Source organism: Anguilla rostrata, chromosome 18 (assembly GCF_018555375.3).
Source record: "Anguilla rostrata isolate EN2019 chromosome 18, ASM1855537v3, whole genome shotgun sequence".
Taxonomy (NCBI): domain Eukaryota; kingdom Metazoa; phylum Chordata; class Actinopteri; order Anguilliformes; family Anguillidae; genus Anguilla; species Anguilla rostrata.
The window spans coordinates 31,494,088-31,507,544 of record NC_057950.1 but is presented as its reverse complement, the minus strand read 5'-3'; the positions used below and the strand labels follow the sequence as shown (position 1 = coordinate 31,507,544).

The 13,457-nt window shown below is 46.9% G+C and overlaps 2 non-coding genes and 1 pseudogene across 2 annotated transcripts; 2 read left to right on the top strand and 1 right to left on the bottom strand.

Moving 5' to 3' along the window:
- Positions 1-7,797: 7,797 nt before the first annotated feature.
- Positions 7,798-7,982, bottom strand: LOC135245407 (U2 spliceosomal RNA). The gene has a single exon (XR_010327227.1). It is a non-coding gene; the product is annotated as a U2 spliceosomal RNA (small nuclear RNA).
- Positions 7,983-8,475: 493 nt separating this feature from the next.
- Positions 8,476-8,658, top strand: LOC135245397 (U2 spliceosomal RNA). The gene has a single exon (XR_010327222.1). It is a non-coding gene; the product is annotated as a U2 spliceosomal RNA (small nuclear RNA).
- A 4,319-nt stretch (positions 8,659-12,977) lies between these two features.
- Positions 12,978-13,185, top strand: LOC135245410 (U2 spliceosomal RNA; annotated as a pseudogene).
- Positions 13,186-13,457: the final 272 nt, after the last annotated feature.

Genomic DNA, 13,457 nt, shown 5'->3' with positions numbered 1-13,457 from the left:
GATGGGGGCTTGGAAATATTGGTGGAAAATCTAAGCAGTTGTAAAAGATAATGTGGGATAAGCCAGTTAGGAGAGGTTTGAGTTTAAGCTCCACAACAGGTGGAGCTAGAAAACAGTATAAAGGAAGAGTGCATTTAGAGTTGTGTTCAGAGCTGCTTCGTGCAGACCAGCCTCAGTTTCTTGTATGTTACTTTGAGTTGTTCACAATAAACCTAATTACATCAGACTCTGTGGATTGTGTTTGTTATTTTTGAGGAAGCATCAACAGTGTGGAGGGAACACTCAGTCCATCTGGCCCAGGCTGAAGTTAGTTTCTCCCACAATATATATCCAAGTTTCTGAGAATACTGAAAACGAAACCTGTAGAAATGAAGAGATCCTCACTTTCGAAGTCGATATTTTCCCTTCACCTCACCTGGCCAAAGCCATCAGGAGAAATTCCTGGTTTAATTGTATCAATTAGTTAAATGTAGCCTTGATAGAATTCAGGATCTCCATACAAGTAAGGTATTTGAGGTTCTGGGTGGGGATACCCATCAATCAATCAATTAAACCTCCAAATACCTAAACCGTTAAACACAATAACAGGTTATCCAATGGGGAAAGGTGCTCTGTAATTAGTCTTAATAAAGTTCACATGGAGTGAAACGGATAGTTACTATATCAGCTCACTTTTTGTCTCAGTTCCTACTGTTTTCCTCTGATGAAGCATGCTGTGTGTGAAATGTTAGTAAAATGCTATAATAACCAAGAGTCTTTAAGTAGAAAACAAAACAAAACTACTAATCTTTAAATGAGGAACTTAAGATATTTTAGAAAATAAAAATATTATTTTCTGTTTTCTGTAACTGAATTTTAATTTTAGAAGTGCATAGGTATTTTATTTGAAGGAGGGAACAGAACAAGAACTAGGGGCACACTAACTTTTTAGACTGCTTACCTTTCTTTTAGGGAAAAAACCCTTAATTTCTCATCACTGAAAGAGAAAAGGGAAAATAGAAAATGATTACAACCAAAAAAGAGCAATGCAGTTTTGGAAATTCAAGATATTCTCAAATGTAGCTCAGCCTGGGGGTCGAGTTTAAAAATACAAATAAAAACCGGTGAGACCATTTTGAATTAAGGGGCAAATACCATTTTAAATGATCACAAGCAGTACACCACCTGAATATAGTAAATTGTGTTCCATAATCTGTTTCCAGCAGGAATAATGAGACTAGTAAAGAGATGTTTATCAAGCCTGTTTCACCCTCAGATGGGACAACAGAGCACCAATAAAAACATTTGGATGCCTAACAATATAAATATTTAAGACTTGTTATTGTTTTTACATTTTTTTTTTTTTTTTTAATGAGCCTTAAATCTATTACAAGAACAATAAAACAAATGCACACAAAGGTATACATTATGGACAAACCAAGGCAGGCAAATCCTAAAACATTTGAAACCTTTGGAAATGCTAAGGCAAAGGTGTGTTTTAAGGCTAGATTTAATAACTGAGGCAGACCTGATGTTGAGCTGGGCTGTTGCGCAGTTGGGAGCAAAGACTGCAAAGGTACAGTCACCCTTGAGTTTTAGCCTGGGTGGGAGGAGGTCTTACAGGAATTACAATGAGAACCTGATTGTTATTAAACCAGCAAACAAAGGCTCAAAATGTGATCATGGACACATACATAATGGAACCCAATAGACTGCTTCATAATGAGATTAATTAATCCCCTTGCACAGAAGCCAGATCTGAGTCTCAGCCCATTTAGGGGGTCTTTTATTTAAGGCTTTATAACTCCAGACATGAGCATCACTGAGACTGGGAAAACAGCTTAAATGAAGCAAGACACTTGTACCATGTACAATATAGAATATATTCATCATTTAGGTAGAAAAATGCCACAAATGCAATCATATTTGTGAAAAAGTTGATAATATGAAATATCTTGGAGTATGGCTTGATTCCAATCTCTCATTCAAATCACACATTGATCATGTCTCAGGTAGTCAACTTTGGAATCAATGTTTTACATCGATCTCAAAATTTCTTTACATGCAGTTATTCTTCCGATTCTTGTCTATTGTGATATTGTCTATCAAAACGCATTAAAATCAGACCTTGTTTCACTTAACACAGCATATAATAGACTCTGCAGATTTGTCCTTGGATGTCCTTTTCTCACTCATCACTGTACATTGTATGATGCACTTAAATGGCCATCTCTAAATGTAAGAAGACACATTCACTGGTTTCATCTTATATTTAAATTTATTCATTTATTTCAGTTATCCTCCTTATTTACAACAATATCTTGTACCCTTTACTTCAAATTATCAAGTTAGGCACTCTGCTCAGCTCACTTTCTCTGTCCCTTGTGATAAGAGAACAATTGGCAAAAGAGCTTTTATGTTTAAAGCCCCAGCAGATTGGAATAATTTACCTGTTGATATTAGATCCATTTCATCATAGGGTATGCTTAAACATACCAAGTCTTCTTACTTTGAGATGAACTGCTCTTGTTATAAATGAAGCTGTCACTGTTTATACCTTATGTTTATACCTGATGGTATTTGGTGTTTATCTATATCCACTTTGGCCACCTTATGGTTGTAATGTTTTCAGTGTTTTCATTAATTAATGTATGTGGTTTGTTTTTGTTTTTTTCTCATCTGTCTGTCTGTACGTTGTGGTATTGATAATTGTATTTCTATTTATTATGTATTTTGTCACTCCTCTGTTATGTAGTGAATGGTAAATGGACTGCATTTATATAGCGCTTTTATCCAAAGCGCTTTACAATTGATGCCTCTCATTCACCAGAGCAGTTAGGGGTTAGGTGTCTTGCTCAAGGACACTTCGACACGCCCAGGGTGGGGTTTGACCTGACAACCCTCCGACTGCCAGACAATCGGTCTTACCTCCTGAGCTATGTCGCCCCCCCCGTAGTGATTGTGATATATGTTGGGACGCCTTCGAAAACGAGATGGTACATCTCAAGGGGTTTATCTTAATAAATAAATTTGAACAAAAAAATGCAAAAGAAATTCACCTTTAGTTTGAAATTAAATGCTAAGTTTGTGTGTGTTTGTCAGTGGCGGCTGGTGACTCAAAAAATTGGGGAGGACAGGAAGAAAACCAACACACGGCTTCATGTTATTTTACACTAGTTGGCTACTTATCTCTACTTTCTTATGTTCAAATGTTGCAATAATCCAACTAGCAACCTAATGCGAATTTACAACTAAGGTAAGTAATGCACCCAAAGTTTATCCCCATCTTCCATAAGGAACAAATATCACATTATCATTTATACAACGGCTTGACTGAACACTCGATTCTGATTGGCCCAATGGTGGGCATTATTTCTCAGTAAAGGGACACCTCGGCCTTTTAACAGTTCTAAAATCAATGTGCTACCAAATCCACCATTCTAAAGCAGTTTGAACAGCAACATTATTCTTTCGCTTTTGAATTATTGTTACATCCCCTCCCCTTTTCAATGTCCAATTTCCCAATTGATGGCAATGTTGAATCACATTTCTATTTACTGCTGCTAGCTTTATTTACGGTTGCCAGTCATTGCACAAATCGGCATCGTCCCTTATTTGGACAGTAGAATAGACGTTCCGTATTTAACTCATGGCTACGGGACGCATTTTCATCTGTATGTTTGTGAACGATTGCGTTTATAGTAACCGCTGTTTCGAATACAATTCAATAGTTGCTAGCTAGCTAGCCAGGATAAGTATGCCATGAGACCATTCTGACCTAAAGCCAAGAATTTTAATATAGGCTAGGTCACAAGTGACGGCAAACCTGTCATAAAGCTAGCTGGCATTCGAAACCTGTTTCAGAGGGTCATTAAATTTATATAAGAGATCCCGACCTAAGGAGGACAGCAGGAGGACACCTCCTCTGCCCCCCACCACCATACTTTTTCCATACTTACCAATATGAGAATTACCATATTTTCATCAGTATAGGGGATGGATCTCAGGGTCCAAAAACCTATCCAAAACCTCTCCGAAAATGAATAAAATAATTTTTGTCCATTATAAACCACTGAAATTAGTCAATTTTTCACCAGAGCCCCATTAGCCAGCACAGTAACTCAACAAAGCAGGCATTTCCAAGGATGAAAAAAGAATGCTGCTACCTGAAAGACAATAATGTGCTGTTACCACCTCCTACGACGTGGACGAGGGGTTGGACTTTAGGAGGCATAGTAAATGAAAGGTGAAAACTCAAATGGTGAAAACTATGTACACAAGACACTGGGGCTGCATGCACAGTCCTTCACAGTGCCTGACTCCTCTGGAGGTCATGCCAGTCTGTGAAGCAGATGCGGTCTGCCACAATGCAGAGGGGTACATCACAGGACCGGCACTTATAAATTGTCCTGTTGTACAGATTCCTGCTGTGGCAGAGTACGCAGTGCCTCCTCCCCTTTGTGGCCTTGTCACAGACATCAGAGGAGCTCACATCTGTCACTGGTTCAGGGAAACAGCCCAAGTGACCTTCTCTCCACTGCTGCCTCCTGTGGCTGGTGAGCCACCATCGCCATCTCCTCTTCTTCCACCTGCTCTGTGCTGCCACCCTTGCCCACGTCAGCTAGCTGTGCACATAGGACCTCCCTGAAATACTTCTGGGTCAGGGGAGTGTGATGTTTCTCCTGAGCCAGCTCTTTTTGAATTATGAAGCTGTTCACCACAGCGATGTCAACAAAGTGGAGGAACAGCTTCCGATACCAGCGTGTGGTCTCCTGTGTGATGCTGTATTAGTGGATTAGAGCGTCTGACAGGTCAACACCGCCCATGTACCTGTTGTAGTCAAGAACTGGCTCTGGGACTGGAACAGCCTGCCATGACCAGTTGCCATCAGGGCTCTTCACACACCGCTGTGTTGTCCTCCCACTGTACGCCTTGTGAATGGAGGAACACATAGTGACATCCCTACAGACCCTCCACTTCACATACAGCAGGGATCCATCCCTGATCCAGCGCATGTCCCCTCGCATAGCTGTCTTGGGCAGAGCGTTCACCGTGGTCCTGGGAAACCCAATCCTGTTCTGCCTGATGGTGCCACCGGCCCCGTAGTGGATCCGGTAGAGCTGCCTGAAGAGAGCCGCACTCGTGTAGAAGTTATCCACATAGATGTGGTAACCCGTTCCAAGGTACGGCACCCGAATCAGGTTCATGACAGCGTCATAACTCAGCCCATTTCCACTAGGGGTGAGCCCTCTTCCCTGGTAGATGTTGAAATCACATGTGTAGCCAGTCTTGCTGTCAGCCAGGACAAACAGCTTGAAGCCCCATTTTGTTGGTTTATCCTTCATAAACTGCTTCATCCCGTGCTGCGCTTTCATGGCTACCATGCGCTCATCGATGGCAAGGCTCTGATGTGGATGGTAAAAAGCCCTGCATGTGGTCAGGATCTGGTCCTGCAGTGGCTTCACCCGGAACAGGCCGTCACAACCAGGCTGCCCTCTCAGCTGGTCATTGAGGATGTCTGCTGCTGGATCGCTCATGTGAAGGCAGGCACTGATGGCAACAAACCTGTAGCCTGGCATCACACTTGGTGGAAAGGGAAGTTTGTAAAGCCGATCCGTCCTCCACAGGTCCCGAACAGAATGGGGCCTCATCAGACCTTGGTAAAGGACAATGGACAGGTAGTGCAGCATGTCGTTAGCATCTACATCTGTACACTGCTTCCGTTGCTTGTGCTGTGCGTTCTTGTTGGTATTGTCACAAAGAACTTCAATGGCCTCCTTGCTAAAGAACAGCTGGAACAGTTCCAAGGGGCTGTATTCTTTTGTGACATCCAGCTGAACTCCAGGGGTCCTCTGTGGGCTGAAGGGGAACTGATGAGGCTCCTCATCCTCAACACGGATGTCCTGCTATTCCCCCTCTGAATCAGGCTCTGTGGCTCTTCTTTTGGCCTCACTTGTTCCTGATGAAGCCCTGCGGGGACGAGCAGGAGTGGAAGAACCAGCAGCAGCCTCTGAACCTCTATGGGGGTGTGCAGCAGGGGTGGCAGCCCTGCGGGCTCGAGTGACAGGTGGAGACATCAAAGGAGCGGGAGCAGTCGCAGAAGCTGTAACAATGGCAGCGGTGAGGGCGCCAGTCTTGCGGGCCTGAGGAGCAGGAGAGGGAGGAGCAGCAAAGGGCACTGCTAGAGCAGCAGAGGTGGAGGGTCCAGCATCTTCATCCCTGCAGAAATAGTGAAATTTCTGAATAGGAACAATGACACAATGCAAAAGCATTATAACACACTGGTACACACAGCAATACATGTAATCTCACTCATGCAACTCAATAACACTATCTTTTTTGCACTCTCTGGGATTTCCGTGTGTTTCAAATGTTGCTATTTGTAATCACACCAACTTGGTCAGCGTTTCCAGGAACCTTCACCAGGCAGTTCAGGTCACCAGGCACAAAGCCCTTAGCTTGCTGAAGTACTGCCTGGCTAAATTCAAGGTGGGTCAAGGGGCAGCGGCATTGCTTGCCCCCCCAGTAGCTGCTGGCTCAGTGGCGCCCCCTACGGCTGTGCCCTTTGCCCCTTGTGCCACCAGGGGGGGCCCACTAGCACCGCTGCCCCCTTCTCTGCTGTTCTGGAGCGTCATTCAGACGGCGTTATGGCGTCGGACTCCTGGCTGGGCTCCTGATGCCATCCTCCCTCTCACTCAGGCCGGACCTAAGCAGATAAAAGAGAACGAAGTACAGGAACAGCGCTTAGCAGGTTGCTGATCTGTCCCAGGGGGACCAAGCTGTGCAGCAACAAGGGAGCTGATCTAGGGTCACCTACTCAGGGCACAGTGGGACCTCCCTTCCGGTAGAGGGCGCCAGGCGTTGATCCAAGCAGGTGGTCTTGCTGGATCGGGGCGCCGCTGCCGTCGTTAGGGGGACCCGAGAACCTCCCCCCATCTGCCTGCTCCTCGGCCTTGTCCTCCGGGTCCACCTGGTGGTTCTGCTGCGGCCTGGAGAGCAAGAGAGGGGAGCCAGGGAGCAAGGGCGAAAGTTCAACGAAGCTGGAATAGCGCAGAGAGTGAGACGCTACGGGCCTTCTCTCCGGGCAGCTCTGTATTCCCCTCTGGTCTCTGGTGATGGGCGTTCCGCAGCAGTGGTGTGGTCCCCGGATGGCAGGAGTCTTCTGGCAGGGGGGCCTCCAAGCGCTGTCCTGGCTTCGGCGTTGGGGATTCAGCAGGCTGCGGTCAAGCCACTAGTACCTGCCTAGCCCCAACGCTATAAGGTCCGGCCTGGTCCGCCGGTCTGATGCTCTAGACACAGCCGCGGTCAAGCCACTGGTACTGTTCTATCACACCAAACCTTCAGAAAGAGAGAGAGGAGCGTAGGAGGAGGAGAGAGAAAGAGAGAGGCACATCCGCTCAAATTACACCTCGGAATCCACGAGCCCAATGTCCTCAGCTAGAAAACCAGCAGAGAGCAGTAGACTCGTGAACAATGAAGAGAAACCTGAGCACACGTGGCCGCCGTAGGTCCTCCTGACACGGAGCTGCAGGCCCGGCGTTGTCCGTCGGCGCCCCCGCACGTTATCCGCGGAAGAGGGAGAGGAGACACAATAACCGCCCGACTGGCAGAGGGCGCAAGCGAGCCACGGGCCGCTGCAAACCGGCTGACTTACTTAACCAACTTCACTTACCCAGCTAGCTAGCTAGCTAACTAAGAAAGAAAGAAAGAAAGAAAAAGACAATAAAACAAAAAAAAAACCCACAAGGACTCCGTTGCTTGCATACCCACGAAGAGCAGCAGCAGCAAGATATTTCGCCCTTCCTTTGCACCCAAAAATAGAGGCACACCGTTCCTGGACGTACTGCAATACCAGGTCGATGCGTGGAGCGGACGGAGCAAGTTTCTTCTCTGACTCCCAGTCCCAAAAATCAGTTTAATACGTAGTCCCTAGATAGGGGACGTATCAGATATTAAACTGATAAGAACAGATCTTTTAATTTTTTTATTTTTTATTATGAAAACCCTCACCACAGTTACAGACATTGGTATTTACATCATTATGTACAACAAAACTATTTACAGTATAAATCAGATTACATACACCCAAACTTTACATATTAATTTTCACACAGACCTTTAACACCACATTATTGCATGCAATTCACTATCCTCCTATAATAAAGAAATTAAAGTAATATACCATGTAAAAAAAGAGAGTTGGGGTGGAGGTTCCGGGTGGACATGGAGAGGTGGGGTTTCCATGCCGCAAGGGAAAAGTGGAAGGGGTTTTGGGAGGGGTTGGAGTAGGTGTGATTTTGATTGTTGTATAGAGTGTATGGTTATTTTAGTTTTGTATAGGTAGGTATTGGGGACTAAGTAGAATGTGTTTAAGGGGACTGTGTTACGTGTGTATAAGGGATTTTGTTGGGTGGGATCTGATTGTATGGTTCAGTTTTGGTTAAGGGCGGGGTTTTCTTGGGTTGTATGGGAATGGGTGGTTTTGTTTTGCGGTGTATACATGTATACGATGTAAGAAACAAAAAATCTGTTCTTATCAGTTTAATATCTGATACGTCCCCTATCTGGGGACTACGTATTAAACGGATTTTTGGGACTGGGAGTCGGAGAAGGAGCTTGCTCCGTCCGCTCCACGCATCGACCCGGTATTGCAGTACGTCCGGGAATGGTGCGCCTCTATTTTTGGGTGCAAAGGAATTTTGGGTGCCGCGATCGGATTCCCGGCCCCCTGGGTGGCGGCGGCCAGCTGTGGCCAATTTTCAGGCCATCGCTTCTCGGCTTTTTGGCTAAGATCAAGTGTAGCAAGCAGTTTCAATTATGACTCCGAGGGGATTTATCCAGCCTGTTGGGGCTGGTCTGAGGCACACGCTGCGTTTTGCGTTTACGAAAGAGGAAGATATGATGGCCAGGGGGGATTTTGTGAAGAAGGTGCAGGGTGCTGTGGTGAAGGTGGATCCTGTGGGAGTGTACTGCCTGCAGCAGAATACAGCTGAGAAGGCGTTTGATGTCACCTTCATTTCTGGAGTGGGGTTTGGTGTGGCTATGAAGAGGTGTAAGGAGAAGGCAGAAGAGGAGCCTTTGTCCTTTTTTCTGGTGGAGTCCCTGGAGAAGAGGAACCACAAGGTGGTTACCACTCACCTCTACAACCCTTATGTGAGTGATGAGATGGTGGGTTTTTTCCTGGCCAGATATGGGAAGGTGCTGCCGGGGGTTCATTACCTGTGGGACAACGACGGTATCTGGATGGGGAAAGGGCAGTTCAGGGTCCACCTGAACGAAGACCTGCAGGGGTTTGACGGGCTGGTGCACCCCCCAGCTTATTTTTCCATCGGGGCGGAGAGGGGCTACCTGTTTTACTCCGGGCAGCCTAGTTTTTGCAGGCAGTGCCGGAGTTTCGGGCACATGGCAGGTACGTGTGGTCAAGCGGTGTGCAGGAACTGTGGGGAGAGGGGACACATGGCGGCGGCGTGCCCCAAGCCGAGGATGTGCCACAGCCGCGGGCAGGCGGGCCACGAATTCCGTGACTGCCCTGGGAAGGGGAAGGGGAGGTCCTACGCGGACGCGGCGGCTGGGCGGGAGGGCACTCCTGGCGGAGGCCCTCAGGACCTGCGGCCCCTGGAGGAGGTGCTGGGGGAGTTGAGAGCGGAGAGGGAGGAGGCAGAAGCTGCGGCTACTGCGGTGGAGGAGGAGCAGGTGGAGGAGAAGGAGGCGCAGGTGTTGGGGGAGGAGTCCAGGATGGAGGTGGACGAGGCGAGCCTGAGGAGGCAGAGAGGAGCAGCGAAGTCGGAGTCTGGTGACAACTCCTCCGACGCTGACGGCTGGGTGTCCAGGGCGGGGAGGAAGAAGAAGAGGGCGATGAGGAAGGCGGAGGACGCAGCGGTGCCTTCGCCTGCGGAGTTGGCGTACTCTGGTCTTTCTCCTTTCGGTACGGTGAAGCTGAAGAACGAGGTGGAGCCTGGGCCCTCAGGGGTTACGGGAGGTATGAGAGAAGTTCTCAGCGGTCGGTCTGAGGGAGTGGGCGCAGGGGGAGCGGAGTCCCCTATGAGTGAGGAGCACTCCTACAGTCCGCCGGGGTCACCCAACGACGCCCCATTCCTGGCCTTGGACTGTGGAGGGGGCACATTGATGTGAGTTGTGTTTTTCTTTTCTTTTTTATGTTAATGGATTTAATTATTGTCACTGTAAATGTTAGGGGGTTGCGGGATAAATTTAAGAAGGGCGCGATGTTTGATTATTTGTCTTTGCTGTCATTTGATATTTGTTTGTTACAAGAGGTTCATTTAAAAGATGGGGACGATGTTAAATTATTTTCTGAGGAATGGAAAGGAGGGCAATCAAGGTGGGGGGTGGGCGGAGTGCATTCCTCAGGTGTTGGGGTTTTGTTCAAAAGGTGGGATTTTGAAATCAATGAATCGTTTTCTGTTGTGCAGGGCAGGGTGTTGGGGGTGGATGTAAAGTGGAGGGGTTTAAGTTTAATGGTTTTAAAAGTCTATGCTCCCACTGATTCTGCTGGTAGGAGGGATGTGTTCGGTGAAATTGCAAATTGTCTAATCACACATAGAATGTTAATTGTGGGTGGGGATTTTAATGTGTCGTTAGAGAGCACAGGTGATTTTAGTTTGGGGCACTTAAACAAGGTGATTAGGGATTTTTCTTTGGTCGACACATTTAAAAAGGTGAATTCGGGAGTGGGAGGGACTACATGGGGTAGGCTAATTCCAGGGGGGTTGAAAGTAAAATAGATTTTTTGTTTGTTACGGGGGGCACAAATGTAGTCTCCTCTGAGATTAATCCGGTGTGGTTTTCGGACCATCACAGACTCACAACAAAACTGTCTGTCCAGGGGACTAGTTTTGGGAGGGGTTTTTGGAAATTGAATGTTTCTGTTTTAAGGGAGAGGGAGTTTTTGGAGAGATTTAGTTCTGCTTATGAGGGGTGGGGGGAAATGAAAATGTTGTTTAGTTCTGTAAGGGAGTGGTGGGACTGGACAAAGGTAAGAATTAAGTGGTTTGTAATAAATTATTGCAAACAAAGGTCCAGGAGGTTTTTTTAGGTTACAAAGGGAACTGGAGAATTATTTTGTTGCAGGGAATTTAAAAGGGAATGTGTCATGGGAGGGGTATATGGATTTGAAGAGTAAATTAAGAAGGGTTTTTGAGGAAAGGGCAAGGAGGGTTTGTTTTTCATCTAAAAGGGAATTTTTTGAAAAAAACTAAACTTCAGCATATTTTTTTAATTTAGTTAAGCAGACAAGGATGAGGAAGGGTATTCAGGGCCTTCGTGGGGCTGATGGGGTTGTGAGGACTGAGACAGGGGGAATGGTGGAGGTGGCTACAGGGTTTTATAAAGATTTATTTTGGAAGAGGGAAGTTGATTTTGGGGAGGGGGAAACATTTTTGGGATGCCTGGAGAAGGTGGTCCCTAATGAGGTCCGAGAAGATTTGGAGGGGGACATTACGCTGGTAGAGCTGAGTGAAGCTCTCTGAGGCCTTCAGTCAAATAAGGTCCCAGGGCGGGACGGCCTGCCAGTGGAGTTGTACAAGGCTTTTTGGGAGAAAATAGGGCCAGATTTATTGGAGGTGTGTAGGGAAATTTTCAGGGAGGAGTGTTTGACTAATTCAATGAGGGAGGGAATTATTTCTTTATTATTTAAGAAACGGAATATGGAGCAGATGAAGAATTGGCGGCCGGTCACACTTTTGTGTGTCGATTGTAAGGTGTTGGCCAAGGTTTTGACGGGGAGGTTAAAGAAGGCTTTGCCTCACATTATTGGGGAAGATCAAACGTGTGGGGTGGGGGGTAGGCAGATGATTTGGAACCTTCACTTGGTTCGGGATGCTATCAGCTGGGCGCGTGACAGGAAGTTGCCGCTCATGCTGGTGGGTCTCGACCAAGAGAAAGGTTTTGACTGGGTTTCACGTGAGTTTTTATTTCGAGTTTTGGGGAGGTTTGGTTTTGGACCTAATTTTTTAAGGTGGGTGGGCATTTTGTATAGAGGGGTGGGTAGCAGGGTTAATTTGAATGGCCATTTAAGTGCTTTGATTTTGCAGGAAGGTGGGGTGCGACAGGGGTGTCCTATGTCCCCCCTGTTGTATGTGGCTTATATGGAGCCCTTTGCGGCTGTCATAAAGAGGGAGGCTGGCATTAGGGGACTTAGGTTGCCGGGGGCTGGGGGGAGGGTGGTAAAACTTCTCGCAGTACGCAGATGACACCACCCTCCTACTGGAAGATGAGGTCAGCCTAAAAAGGGCTTTAGGGGTTATTGGTTTGTTTTCAAAGGCCTCGGGTTCAAAATTAAACCTGAGTAAATCCACAGTGAAGTATTTTGGGGAGGGGGAGGGGAGAACGGGAGGTTTATGTGGTTTAGCAGGGTGTCCGGGACCGTTTAGAGTCTTGGGGGTTGATTTTGGGACGAAGGAGGAGGTTGAGGAAAATTTGTAAAATAAAGGGTAAATTGGGGTTGTGGCAGGTGAGGCAGTTAAGTTTTGAAGGAAAAATTTTAGTTGTAAAAGCGGAGGTTTTGCCGTCACTTTTGTTTTTGGCGCGGGTTTTTCCTCTGCCCCCGAAGTGGAGGAGGACAGTGCAGGGGATTGTGTTTAAGTTCTTGTGGGGGGGGGGTATGAGTACATAGCCAGGGATTTAATGTATCAGGGCATGGGGGGTACCTAATATTTCGCTGAAATTAGATGTGTTGTGTTATGTGGGGATGTGTGAGGTTATCACAAATCCACAGAGACATCCGGCATATTTTTTTGTTAGATTGTGGTTATCAGTTTTTTTGAGGTTTCTGGTGGGCTGGGACAACCGCTTCCCAAAAGCAGAGCGTTTGCCCCCGCAGTACCAGCATATGGTGAAATGGTACCCTGAGTGCAGGGACAGGGATTTGGTGTTGGATCACAGGGCATTATATGCTGCCCTGTTAGACAGGATTTGTACAGTGCGGGTGTGGGGGGGAGAGCAGAGGGAATGGAGGTTGACCCAGATGAAGGGTCTAGATAATAGTTTTAAAGACCTGAATTGGTTGGGGGTACACGGACGTTTGCCAGTGAGGGATGAGAAATCTGTTCTTATCAGTTTAATATGTCCCCTATCTGGGGACTACGTATTAAACTGATTTTTGGGACTGGGAGTCAGAGAAGGAGGTTGCTCCGTGCGCTCCACACATCGACCCGGTATAGCAGTACGTCCGGGAACGGTGCGCCTCTATTTTTGGGTGCAAAGGAAGTGCGAAATATCCTGCTGCTGCTGCTGCTCCTCCTGCTCCTGCTCTTCATGGGGTAGGCAAGCAACTTTTTAAAGAAATAGTTTTATCGTGTGTGTGTGTGTCTTTCTTTCTTTCTTTCTATCATTCTTCGTTAGCTAGCTAGCTGGCTGGGTAAGTGAAGTTGGTTAAGTAAGTCAGCTAGCGAGCCAGTTGCAGCGGTCCGTGGCTCACTTGCACCCTCTGCCAGTCGGGCGGTTATTGCGTCTCCTCTCCC